Source organism: Schistocerca serialis, chromosome 10, assembly GCF_023864345.2.
Source record: "Schistocerca serialis cubense isolate TAMUIC-IGC-003099 chromosome 10, iqSchSeri2.2, whole genome shotgun sequence".
Taxonomy (NCBI): domain Eukaryota; kingdom Metazoa; phylum Arthropoda; class Insecta; order Orthoptera; family Acrididae; genus Schistocerca; species Schistocerca serialis.
The window spans coordinates 214,341,076-214,354,824 of NC_064647.1; positions in this window are offsets into that span (position 1 = coordinate 214,341,076).

A 13,749-nucleotide genomic window follows, 5' to 3' on the forward strand; every position below is an offset into this window, starting at 1 on the left:
AGCACGGGGTCGCGGGTTCGATTCCCAGCCGGGTTAGGGATTTTCACCTGCCTCAAGATGACTGGGTGTTTGTGTTGTCTTCTGGGGTTATGTAAAGGACCTTGTTTATGCCCCTCCTCTTCCATGTGATGATGTGGAACGGAAAAGGAGAGCTGAACAAGCTGCAGCCACCGACCGTCTCGGGAGACATGTTGGTCCGTGTGTGACAAGAGCTAGATGAGCGCGTCTACGTTTGTATGATCACACATAGTTCACACTGCATTACTTTTTATTTCATCCTGTTTTGTATGAACTGTTTGTGAAATAACTCTGTAAACCTGTGCTCATGCTTTAAATTTTCGCATTTACGTGGTTGTGTCGATTCCCAAAAGCTCATATCTAATCGCCGGACTAATTTTGTTCGTCTGATATTTTTGTACAAGTGGGGTCCTCCCCACGGCGGGCGGAAGCCTTATAACACAACCGTTCGCCGATTTGCGGGGGAGGAATGTGGTGTCACCGCCAGACACCACACTTGCTAGGTGGTAGCCTTTAAATCGGCCGCGGTCCGTTAGTATACGTCGGACCCGCGTGTCGCCACTATCAGTGATTGCAGACCGAGCGCCGCCACACGGCAGGTCTAGAGAGATTCCTAGCACTCGCCCCAGTTTTACAACCGACTTTGCTAGCGATGGTTCACTGACAAAATACGCTCTCATTAGCCGAGACGATAGCATAGCCTTCAGCTACGTCATTTGCTACGACCTAGCAAGGCGCCAGTACCAGTTACTATTGATACTGTAATCATGTACCGTCAAGAGCGACGTTCATCATAAATGGATTAAAGTTAAGTATTCCACCAGCTACATCCGTTTTTCTAAAGTCTAATTTCCTTGTCCTGTTCCAGACCTCACGCCAGCCTGCGTGAGCTAAAACACGTGCCTTTTGGCTTCCTCTAGTACCTCTCCTGCCAACCCACAACATCTTCACCATTTCATCATCATTCATGAATGTGGCGAGTTGGGACTGAGTAAAGGTTGGGAATTTGTACAGGCACTGATAACCGCACAGTTGAGCGCCCCGTAAACCGAACATCATCATCATCATCGTCTAATTTTGTGAATAGCGTTTCATGAAAACAACGTTGATATCTCTCAAGTGACTTCCCTTGTTTTCAGGTGGCCCTCCGTAATACCCACTGTTTTCATCGAACCTACCTGTAATAAATTAAATCTAGCAGCCTGCCTCTGAACTGCTTCGATGTCTTTCTTTAATGTGACGCATGGGGCGGGAGGGGGGGGGGGGAGATCCACTCGAAGGTTGGAACCCTTGCGCGGAGTGCCATTTTCACGGAGCGACGCTTGCACTGATCCTGGGGCTGTTGCTAGGCTAACCGGCTTTTCAAAGTTCAGCATAGATGCTCGTGCTAGCTGGCCCATGCTAACACCACAGCAATGTGCGACCAATTTATTTTTAAGACTAACGCCGGAAATGCATATCCTCCTATTTCCATCTATCGCACTGCAAATTTTTTTCCTTATTTTCTTACCTGAAGATATGACATTTCTGCGTCTTTATATATTGTAATTGTTTTACCGTTTGTATATATATATATATATATATATATATATATATATATATATATATATATATATGCATTTATGTTGGTTTGTTTTGTGAATATTATTTGTATTTATACGCTGGGTGTGGCCTAGGGAAAACTATGCTATCGAACGAATACATCGATATGTCGTGTGGAGAACCAAAGTGTTTAGGATCTTTGGTAGTGTTAACTCTGTCGCGTAGAGCGCGGGCAGAGGGAGAGTCTGGCTGGGGCGGTGCAGTGGAGCAGGTGTGTTGTGTGAAGCTACCGCGAGTTGCCGCGCTTTCGGGGTTTGGCAGCATGTAATTGCGCTCGACTTGCGATGATAGTTTCTGACATGGTGTCGCGGACGGGAAGCATTAGCTGGCGCACATCAAGAGCCCGTTTCGTCTGGTGACCGTGTCGAGAAGAAGGCGCGCCAACATCCAGCTTCTGCAACAGCGACGGCCGACAATGAGTGACTTTCGCCACCTCCTCGATCGACGGCTTGAAACCTTCAATCAGCCAACAAGGAAGACTCGAAGCACGTAAAGTTTTAGAACTGTATGGCAGACCTCAGCTTTTCAAACTTTTAAAATTGTTGCATCACAAAATTACAGCAACTTAGCATGAACCTTTGTTCCTCATTGTCCCAATTGCATTGCCAAGCAGGGCCCTTCCTTTTCCGAAATGAGCCCGAGTGTCGTTGAAATTCAAACGCCAGCATCATTCGATTTCACTGCTTTAATTTCCAAGTTCAGTTAAGGTATTCATAGCTGGCTACAATATATAGCTTGCACAAGCACAAATTAAGAGTGCGAGTTTTATTACTGTATTTTAGTTACCTGTGACTGCAGCTCAGCTTGGTACGTACTAAATTTTACTGTTGTTCAGAATCATTTAATTCAAGTTCAAAGTTAAATCTCTTATTTCTAAATCGCGTAGATTCAAGTAGCTTTTGAAATGATTGTTGAGGTAGTCCAAGACTAACCGTATTTTACTGAATTTCGATGTGCTTCAGAAAGAAAGCTCACTATTAACTTCAGTCACTAAATTAACTTTCGATTTTCCGGTTTTATTAATTATTTTGCTAAATTAAGTCAGAGTGTAGCGAAATTTATTACTTCTGACAAACTTTCAGTTTTCACACTACACGTGTCAACCTTCAGTTGCCACGCTTCTAGTGCTAATTATATGTGTAATAACCTTTCTTTTTTCAGTTACTATAGTAATTGTCCTTAGGACTGGCGACCGTAGTTTCCCCCAAATCTCAAATATCTAATTACCGCTAGTTAATTGTTAACGTAACGGCCGCACATTTACTTTCTTTATTAACTTTACCCCTTTTCAAAATTAATTTCCACCAGTTTCATTTGCATTTTTCCTTTCATTTAGATGTAACCCTTTCCTCCCTCTTTACCGACAAATTGAATTCGGTGACGATTGCTTTTCCCAAATTTTCATTAGGTACACGCGGTTTAATTTTTCACTGTCATTAAGGTCAATAAGTGAGGGGGAGGTTAAAGGGTGTTGCATTAACGAGAACTGGCAACGAAATCCAGCATAATGAGAACTGACAATGAAATTCAAAATCTCTTTCAGTATTGTGACGATGCAAAGAACAGGATCTAGCTGGGTGAGAAAGAAAGTATCTCTTACGACTGTTGCAACCTTATGGTGAATGCCGTTTTAGGATGAATTTTAAATTTCAAAATTTAGGTTTCGTTACTGTTTTATTTAAAAGTTAAACACAAAAAAACTGAGTGTCGATGACTATTACTTATTCTGATTGTCACTAAAGAATCAATGTCTGATACCACTTTTCGAGTAAAGCTGATTCGAAGACAAGCTCGTAAGTTTAAGTCTGTCAGTGAGCTTCTGCGGGTGGTCTTCGTTCTCTTATTTTCTTAAAAACCCAGCATGTAAATGTAAGTATAAACATTGACGTAATCGTAGCTACGAACTTGTAAATGTCGTGACCATTTACACTGGAGAAATAGAAGTCTACGAGACGAATTTTGCTATGAAATTGATCACGCAGACGTAACACTTTGTGTGTAAAGATTATATCTGTAGCTGAGTTTCCACACTGTCAGCATAACACGAAAATCACGGAAAATGTGCAACCCCGTACAAGGCGAAAAATAGTATGTAACTTGATATAACTACAGATTCATCCGTTGAGTGTTACTTCTCAAAGCAAAAATGTATTTTCATAGTGAAAATTATTGATAAGTTTATTTCTCTGCTCCCATAAGATGAATACTTTCTTCAGACATGTCACTCAAAACCGTGTTTTCTTTTTTCTTCTCTGTTAACATCGGCTTCTTGATGTTTGCCTTCCAAGTGTTCGTAATCTTTTACATGGAGTCTATTGTAATGTTGCTGTAAATTGAACTGTTTCGTTGTGTTGAAAGTTTTGAAGCACATATTAATAGAAAACTAAGTGTATCAAGACGTCATTGTAGACAATAAATCCATAGACATACAAGAAACCCATAGACCAGGTGTAGGGAAGCAGCCTACTCACGCTGTAGCAAATTCACATCAGTTTCCATTGTGTGCCAGCCAGTCTGCTGTAACTAGCTCTGACGTCATAAATGTTGCGCAATACCTTAAAAATCAAGCAAATGACCTAAAACTTTTCTAGCATGTCAGGAATAATACTAAATTAATGTGTGTTAAATATCAGTTCGATAACTTCAGCCATTTTCGAAATTTGGACGTTTTTCTGAAAAAAATCATTGGCGCAACAGAAAAGAGCTAGAGACTTCAAAATTTATACTTAGATTCATCTTTCATAGTGATTTAATAAAAACAGTACTTTGGATTTCACAAATTAAGATTCTAGTGGAAATTCATGATTTTCTGGTTTTCATCTCAAAACTGAAGGAAGCAAGATAGATTAAGTAGGCTAATAAATAAGGCTAGGATGTTTAGATTTAAATAGGTTGGAGGTCCGCTATGACTATGAAGATGTGAAAAGTTTCTTTTGAATACCTATAAAATTATAGCGATAGCGGATCTCAAAAGGGCCACTTCAGAGCTCATCTACTGCGTGCAGTGTAATTTAATTAATTCTCTCGCCCAAAATATTTAACTTAGCCACGTCAAAATTTTATTATCAATACTTACCTGCGTGCTGAATGCACATTTAAATTAAGAGCTTCATCGGCCATCAGCAAAAGAAGCTATAAATTATTATGTAACTTGAAGTGGTGCGTTACAAGCCCAGCGGCTAGTCGGGAGAGCCGATTTGATCAGGCGTTCCCTTAGCCGTCCGCACCGCGGCTTTATATATAAGAACGCTGCGCGAGGAAGATAGGCCCCAGTTCTCTCCAGACGCTGAATAACACGCCATCTGTGTCGGGAGTCGCGTCGCATCGGTATCACTGCTACAAACAGCCTCGGGTGCCGTATTAAGTTACTAGAGATACGCGGAACCATGAAAACATTGCAAGTGAAGTGTTAATTCTGGGATGATTTTCATTATCTAGCTTCAGTTTGTGTATTGTCGTATTTTCACGTGCCGTCGCGGGACAGACATTCTGCCAATTATTTAGCATGGCATTTGATGAAATACTCTCATCAAATTATGGCGAGCATTCCTTTTAACATTTAATTCGGACATTTATAGTTGCATCAGCGCATTAGACTCTGAACTGCTCTGTTAGTTAGGTTGTAGGGATACTTGTGTTTTTTATCAGTGAATTTCAGAATATACTCAACTATTTTGGAAAACCGTTTTTGATTAGAAATCCCGGACAATCTCCTAATTCATCAGAGCTATAAGCTGCAGCTATAATGGTATTGTCAGATGAAGTGGGCACTAGGAACTCTCATTACAGGCTTCACGTTTAGTTAAATCACTTTCTGGGTGCTAAAAAGTAAATAGAGAGCCAGTGTTGAGAACGGCGAAAGACAGCATTAACAACATTCTAAAAGCCTGAAACTGATTCAACATTCAAGCATTTATACAGCAATTAGATTTATATTTTTACAACTTATTCGCCGCCCCACACAGGCATCCTGCACTGATAAGTTGATGCAGAAGTGTCTGGCGGCTTTCAAGTGCCTAACCCGAGTATCATGATACTTTTTATCCCTTTATAAACAGCTACTTCCATTTTATTTCAAAATAAATTTATTCAAATCCTTGGAGTGTTTAATCATAGATCCCAAAATGATTTTGCTGTATACGAATTGTCAGTACGTCTGAGAAATGTTGGAAGTGCGGACTGCGTAAGTGGATGTTGCACACCGAAAGATGCCAAAAGTAAGTTTTGATTTCTATCACCTTCAAACTGAACCATCTTCATTCCGAACTAGGAATAATCTCAAACTGGAAGAAACAACTGTCAAGTTATCCTGAAAACTGAAGCCAAACAATCGGCAGTCGGTCGTCGGAAATCAATTACTTTGCCTGTTAACTGTAAATACAAATTTAGGCAATATACTGAAATCCTGTTCCATACAATCAACAAACTCCAAGGAGATAGGCACGAGTTTACATTCAGATATCCTACCACTGCACCTCCTCAAGAAGGCTGTGAGTAGATAGTTGATCAGTTGACTTTGTAGCAGCTGAGGAGAGCTCCGCCTACCATCCTCCAAGGAAGCCATGGGTCTGAAGATGGTTATGTAAAAATAACCGAAACCGGTCACATATGTTATTGAGACATAAGTGTTGTCATCAAGACTGAACTTTAGTTAAAATATAATAATCTATTGATCACTGTATTCCAAAAATGTTTAGCAAAATTAACCAGGTATTTAGTTTTGTCTTCACTTATCCTCAGACCTACATCTTCACTAGCCTTGATTAACGCATTCGCATTTGCTGTTACAGATTCTCTCCTATCGCTAATGATGTTTAGATCATCGGCATACCCTAATATCTTCCTATTTCCATTTAACTCCACGCCCTCTGAATTATCTGCTGCCATCCGATTTGTTTTGGCGATTCTAATTCTAACAAGGATTACCGTACTGTGGCAAGCGAAGCGCGACTATAGCAATGTTCACAGTAGCACTTTAGAAATTAGCCCAGATATAATTCCTACCAGTGCTGGTGGAGACCAGTGCTTGTGGAGAACTGCACCCGATTAGTGTCATTTGTGGGCCCAGTAACCAAGCACAGGAAAAAACCTCGCCAGCGAAGCCTGCCGGATGGGGCGGGCGTGCGCGATTGGCTTCAGGGGCCGCTCCGGAGGCGCTGATTGGTCGGCTATGAGGCCGGCAGCTCGTTAGGCCCCCGTCGGCTATTGCAGATCCGGGCGTCGTCCGGCGTCGCCTGCCCGGTGGCGTTCATCACATCCGCGGCGCGCCTGATGCACTGTTAATGCGCCGCCGATATTGCCTGCCGGCGCTGCATGGCGGGGGGTTGCTTTCAGGGCGGATAGGGTTGCACGTTCGTCGCACGGATCACCTCCCCTTTTGGCACCTCCCCGGTGAAACTTGCACTTCCAAATCAGGGAGTCTTTGTGGTGATCACGCTCGTGCAATAACGTTCGTACTTAAACACAAAACGACAGGGGGGAAATTAACCGTAGTGGCTGCCAAATAGAAGCTTAGAATAATTCCACATCGCGACACTCCGCAAGCCAAGACATACACTACTGGCCATTAAAATTGCTACACCACGAAGATGACGTGCTACAGACGCGAAATTTAACCGACAGGAAGAAGATGCTGTGATATGCAAATGATTAGCTCTTCAGAGCATTCACACAAGGTTGGCGCCAGTGGCGACACCTGCTACGTGCTGACATGAGGAAAGTTTCCATCCGATTTGTCATACACTAACAGTTGACCGACGTCTCCTGGTGAAACGTTGTTGTGATGCCTCGTGTAAGGAGGACAAATGCGTACAATCACGTTTCCGACTTTGATAAAGGTCGGATTGTAGTCTATCGCGATTTCGGTTTATCGTATCGCGACATTGTTGCTGGCGTTGGGTGAGATCCAATGACTGTTAGCAGAATATGAAATCGGTGGGTTCAAGAGGGTAATACGGAACGCCGTGCTGGATCCCAACGGCCTCATATCACTAGCAGTTTAGATGACAGGCATCTTATCCGCATGGCTGTAACGGATCGTGCAGCCACGTCTCCATCCCTGGGTGAACAGACGGGGACGTTTGCAAGACAACAACCATCTGCACGACGACGTTTGCAGGAGCATGGACTATCAGCTCGGAGACCATCGCTGCGGTTACCCTTGACGCTGCATCACAGACAGGAGCGCCTGCAATCGTGTGCTCAACTACGGACCTGGGTGCACGAATGGCAAAACGTCATTTTTTTCGGATGAATCCAGGTTCTGTTTACAGCATCATGATGGTCGCATCCGTGTTTGGCGACATCGCGATGAACACACATTGGAAGCGTCTATTCGTCATCGCCATATTGGCGTATCACTCGGCGTGATGGTATGGGGTGCCACTGGTTACACGTCTCGGTCACCTCTTGTTCGCATTGACGGCAGTTTGAACAGTGGACGTTCGTTATATTTCAGATGTGTTACGACCCGTGGCTCTACCCTTCATTCAAAACGCTGCATTTCAGCAGGATAACGCACGACCGCATGTTGCAGATCCTGTACGGGCCTTTCTGGATACAGAAAATGTTCGAATGCTGCCCTGGCCAGCACATTCTCCAGGTCTCTCACCAACTGAAAACGTCTGGTCAATGGTAACCGAGCAACTGGCTCGTCACAATACGTCACTCACTACTCTTGATGAACTGTGGTATCGTGTTGAAGCTGTACCACTCGCCATCCAAGCTCTGTTTGACTCAAGGCCCAGGCGTATTAAGGCCGTTATTACGGCAGAGAAGGTCGTTCTGGGTACTGATTTCTCAGGATCTATGCACCCAAATTGCGTGAAAATGCAATCACATGTCAGTTCCAGTATATATTTGTCCAATGAATACCCGTTAATCATTTGCATTTCTTCTTGGTGTAGCAATTTTTATGGCCAGTAGTGTAGTCTGCGACATAAGGTTACCTTGTATCATCAGTAGTTATTCCGATTCCTCTCACAAATGGAGCGAGGAGGAAACGACTATTTAAATTCGTCTTTGAAAACGATGCGAGAAATGAAAAAGAAAGGACAATCCGAGCTTGTGTGTAGAATCTACGATACTGGCGTCGTATCATGACACTTGCGGAAAAATAATATCCACACAATTTTTCGAGGGTAGCAAAGGCAGGTAGGACCGAAAGGTATCGGAAAATAAGCTTAACATGCGGTGTATGGTGGCAAGTACCGTGTCTTAACTTTCCTGTTCCGGTCGCAAATGGAGCGAGGAAGAAACGAGCCCAAATTTATCTTACCTTCGTGGTACCTAACCGCAAAGTACGCTGGCGGCAGTAAAATCGTTCTGCAGTAAGCAGCAAATGAATGTCCCCTAGATTTTATGTAGTGTTGCTATACCGAACTTACTGATAACACATTTAGCAGTTCGCCTCTGAACTGCTCCTACGTCTTCCTTTAATTCTAACTTATAGGGATCAAAAGACTTGAGCAGTACTCAACCATAGATCTCACTAGTGTCCTATAAGAGGTCTCCTTTGAAGGTACGTTACATTTTCCTAGGAATCTCCAATGAACTGAAGCCGAGCGGTTCTAGGCGCTACAGTCTGGAACCGTGCGACCGCTACGGTCGCAGGTTCGAATCCTGCCTCGGGCATGGATGTGTGTGATGTCCTTAGGGTAGTTCGGTTTAAGTAGTTCTAAGTTCTAGGGGTCTGATGACCTCAGAAGTTAAGTCCCATAGTGCTCAGAGCCATTTGAGCCTTCCCTATTACATACCATTTCATATTGCTCTGCAGCGTTACATCTAGGAATTCAATCGGTGTGACAGTGTCAATCAATACATGCCTAATACTGTATTTCAACATTACAGGTGTGCTTGTCCTACTCATCTGGGTTAGCTTCCATCTTTATCTATGTAGAGCAACGTGTCATTCCTCACACCAAACAGAAAACTGTCTGTCATCCTATGTCTAGACAATCAGTGAACACAACGCTCTCCCGTGTGCTGCAGCGTTATCAGCAAATTGCTCACATTGTACGTCGGATGGGTTATGTACGTAAGGAAGAACAGCGGTCCTATCACACTTGCCTGGGGCACTACTGATGACAACTCGCCCTCCAAGACAACGTACTGTGATCTATTTCTTAAGAAATCTTCGGGCCACTCACATATCTGGAAATCTATTAGATGTGTTTGTAACTTGGTTAACAGTCTTCAGTGAAGTATTGCCCTCCATCCATGGTTCACAGAAGTTCGTGCGTGAAAAGGACTACCTGAGTTGCGCACGATCATGCATTCTGATTCCGGTGATGATCTGTGGGCGGAAGCTTTTCTGTGCTAAGGAAAGTTATTATGTACGAACTTAGAATATGTTAAAAAATTCTGCAGTACGTCCACTGTAAGGATAGTAGTCTGTAATTTTGTGGGTTCGTTCTTTTATCCTTCCTGCATACAGGAGTCGCCTGCATTTCTGTCTAGTTACTATAAGCCCTTCATTATGTGGATAAATTACGTGCAGATCTTTGTAAATTAATTGTAGGCCTGGAGACGAACGAAAACATTTTCTTTCTTGTGTACGAAGTCCAAAAACTCCAGATACAGAGGGAATTTTAGTAAATTCTAATAAATATTCTATATTCCATAAATATTAATAAATAAATCATAATGAAATAAATCCTAATAAGTCTAATAAATTTTTTTTTCTGATTGAATGATGTCTGTGTCTAAAGAAGAAGGAATGGAATTGGTACTTTTAAGTCCAAGAGAAGGATGGTCGTATAGCAAAATTGCAGAAGAATTTAACCTTCGATAACCTCATCGTCAACCTATTTGTTTTAGTGCCGTCGCGAAATTAATCACCAAGTTTAAAGAAACGGGTAGTGCGTTGGGCAACCCACTTTCAGTACGACCAAAGGCTTCAGACGAAACGAAAGAGGTTGTCTTGGCCAAGATTTATGGCAGCCCAAAGAAATCTCTTCGTCGGACATCGACGAAGTCTGGTGTTCAAAGGTCAACCATCCACATATCCTGACAAAGGACAGATTTCATCCGTACAAATTAGAGATATTGCATTACTGAAACGAAGACGACCCAGATAGACGCAAGGAGATGTGTGAATGGTTTGTAGATAAATGGGATGAAAATATTAATTTTACTAAGGTCTGTGTATTGTTCAGTGATGAAGCCGGGTTTTATGCCAATGGTGGAGTGACCAGAAAAAATCTTCGGTATTATTACAAGGCAGTCCGCATTCGATGAGTCCATCCAAACAGCATGGCTGCCAAAAGTTGGTGATGCGGTGTGGTTTGTGGAAAGCTCATGTGCTAGTACCTTTCCTCTTTGATGAACATGTAATGGGTGAGACTTACCAGAACATACTGAAAGAGAAATTGATGTCCCAAATTGAACTTTTGGGTGAAGGGCATCCAGACTGGTTTCAGAAGGATTGGGTCCTTGCCCATTTTGCTGAAGCTGTTGGGGATTGGTTGAATGACAGTTTTCTCCCACTGGGTTGGGAGAAGATGTCATGTGAAGTGGACTCCTCGTTCGTCAGACCATTCTCCTTTTGATTTCCTTTTCTAGAGTATGCAGAAAGATTACTCGATGAAGATTACATATTTAAAATACCTGGCATAACTGAATATCATTGTGCTAAAGTGGACCGAATTTCAGACGTATTTCGTCGAATTCACCTTTATGTTTCAAAGCGCATGAAATTATATATTGAAAAGCACGAAGATCATGTTGAAATTGTTATTTAACAGTAAAGTGACTTGAATGTCCTTCATTATTATTTATGAATTACCTATGGTTCAAATGGCTCTGAGCACTATGGGACTTAACTTCTGAGGTCATCAGTCCCCTAGAACTTAGAACCACTTTAATCTAACTAACCTAAGGACATCACACACATCCATGCCCGAGGCAGGATTCGAACCTGCGACCGTAGCCGTCGCGCGGTTCCAAACTGTAGTGCCTAGAACACCTCGGCCACTCCGGCCGCCGATAACCTATGTACCCAGACTTTATCCACAACCTGTGGTCCTCAGCGATGAGTCTACGTTTCACATAAGCGGAAAAGCGATACTCACAGCTGCCCCGCACTATACCCGGTGTAGAAGTATAAAACATTAATTTCCCTATAGATGGTGCTAGCCGTCAGTGTAGGGCCCGTGAGACCACGTCTGCACCGCCATCTGCTTCCTGCAGCGGCTGACGACGAATTTCAACAGACGGTAACCCAACCCCCGTACATCGGTATCTGTTCCAAACCCGTAAACATGTCGAGTCTTTTGCCGATTTGCGAACAGCATTGGTTTTCTGTTATCACCTGAAGAAAACTGCTGCAGAATCGCATCGAATGCTTGTCGAAGCTTTTGGTGAACATGCTCTTGAGAAAAGACAGTGTTTCGAGTGGTTCAGAAAATTCAAAAGTGGTGATGTTGACGTGAGAAACGATGAGCGCGGGAAACTACCGAAAAAGTAGGAAGACAACGAATTGCACACCTTATTGGAAGAAGATGATACTCAAACTCAACAGGAACTAGTGGAACACTTGAATATGAGGCAAAAACGCGTTTCTCTTACGTTGAAAGCTGTGGGAAAGGTGCAGAAAGTGGGAAAATGGGTTCCACATGAAGTGAATGGAAGACAGCATGAAAATCGAAAGACCATTTGTGAAATGCTGCTCGCCAGATACAAAAGAAAGTCGTTTCTCCATCGAATAGTGACAGGTGATAAAAGATATTATGTCAATTCTAAGGGTTGTATATCATGGGTGAAACGAGGAAAACCATCGATAACCACTGGTAGATCACACCGCTTTAGAAAGAAGACAGTGCTCTGTGTTTGGTCGGATCAGAAGGGTGTCATTTGCTATGAGCTGCTAAAACCTTGAGGAACTGTTAACACTTATCACTACCGACAACGAATGACCAATTTAACTCGAGCATTACGGGAAGAACAACCTAATATGGAAAAAGTAACACAAAGTGATACTGCTCCATGAGAACGCCCCATCACAGAAACCAAAACGAGTCAGGGTTCAGTTGGGAAATACTAGGCCATGCGACATGTTCTCCAGACTTGGCTCCATCACATTATCATCTGTTTGCATCTCTGGGACACGCTCTTGCTGAACAACGTTTCAATTCGTACGAAAATGTAGGAAAGTGGCTCGCTTACGCGTTCGCTTCAAAAGAAGAACTGTTTCTTTGGTGTAGCGTCCATAGCCCGTCAGGGACGTGGAAGAAATGTATAAATGGCAATGGAGATTATTTTGAATAAAATATTGTTTATCGATTTCAAACATCAGACGTGTAATTATTGCAACCAAATTCCGGTCTCATACTTTTACACCCGGTAGTACGTAAGAGCCTCTACAAAGCTTCCTGTATTTTGTGCCACATTCCGAGAAATACGGATATGTCAGGTGAATTCCGTACCTAGAAGTTTTGCAGAGCTGACGTATTGCAACAATAACGAGAACACGACGAATATTTAATTTTTCAGCAAGGCTCAACACTATCGCACAGGTACCTGCATATGAAAGCATTTCATAACAGTTAGTGATTCCGTCCCAGATTCTTTGAAGATACTCTCGTGTAGTCCAGGTAACTTGCATTCCGTTTCAGTAAAACCTAGTTTTTTATGAATTTTAATCATAATTCCTCGGAACTAGTTGTCGTACAATAATATAACGAGCGGATTAATGTTCCTGTCGGAGCACAAAGAAGGTGAATGCGTTCCTCTTTGAAAGACTGAAACAAAAGTGGGGTACCAGCTGCCTCAGTATTCATTCCGCCTTGCTCAACAAAACGTTTTGCATGCGGACATGTTACGACCGTTTTAGCGGATTAATGACACTGCAGGAACACTTGGTTTATATTTGTATATGCACGAAGTGCACTTTAAACAGAACCAGCACGTCATAAACTTGGTGAAAAAATCCTGAGTAAAAGCGTAGTTCGCTAACCGTAGAACCCTTAGGATGACACCTGAATCCTTTCAATGTCTTCACTTTATCATTTAAAATGACATTTATGCCTCGACCAGTTATTGCTTACACAGGTGCGGTAAATATTAACAGCAGGATCTCGGTAACGGATAATGAAATCGAAAAAAATAACAACGTTCATCTAGAACATCATC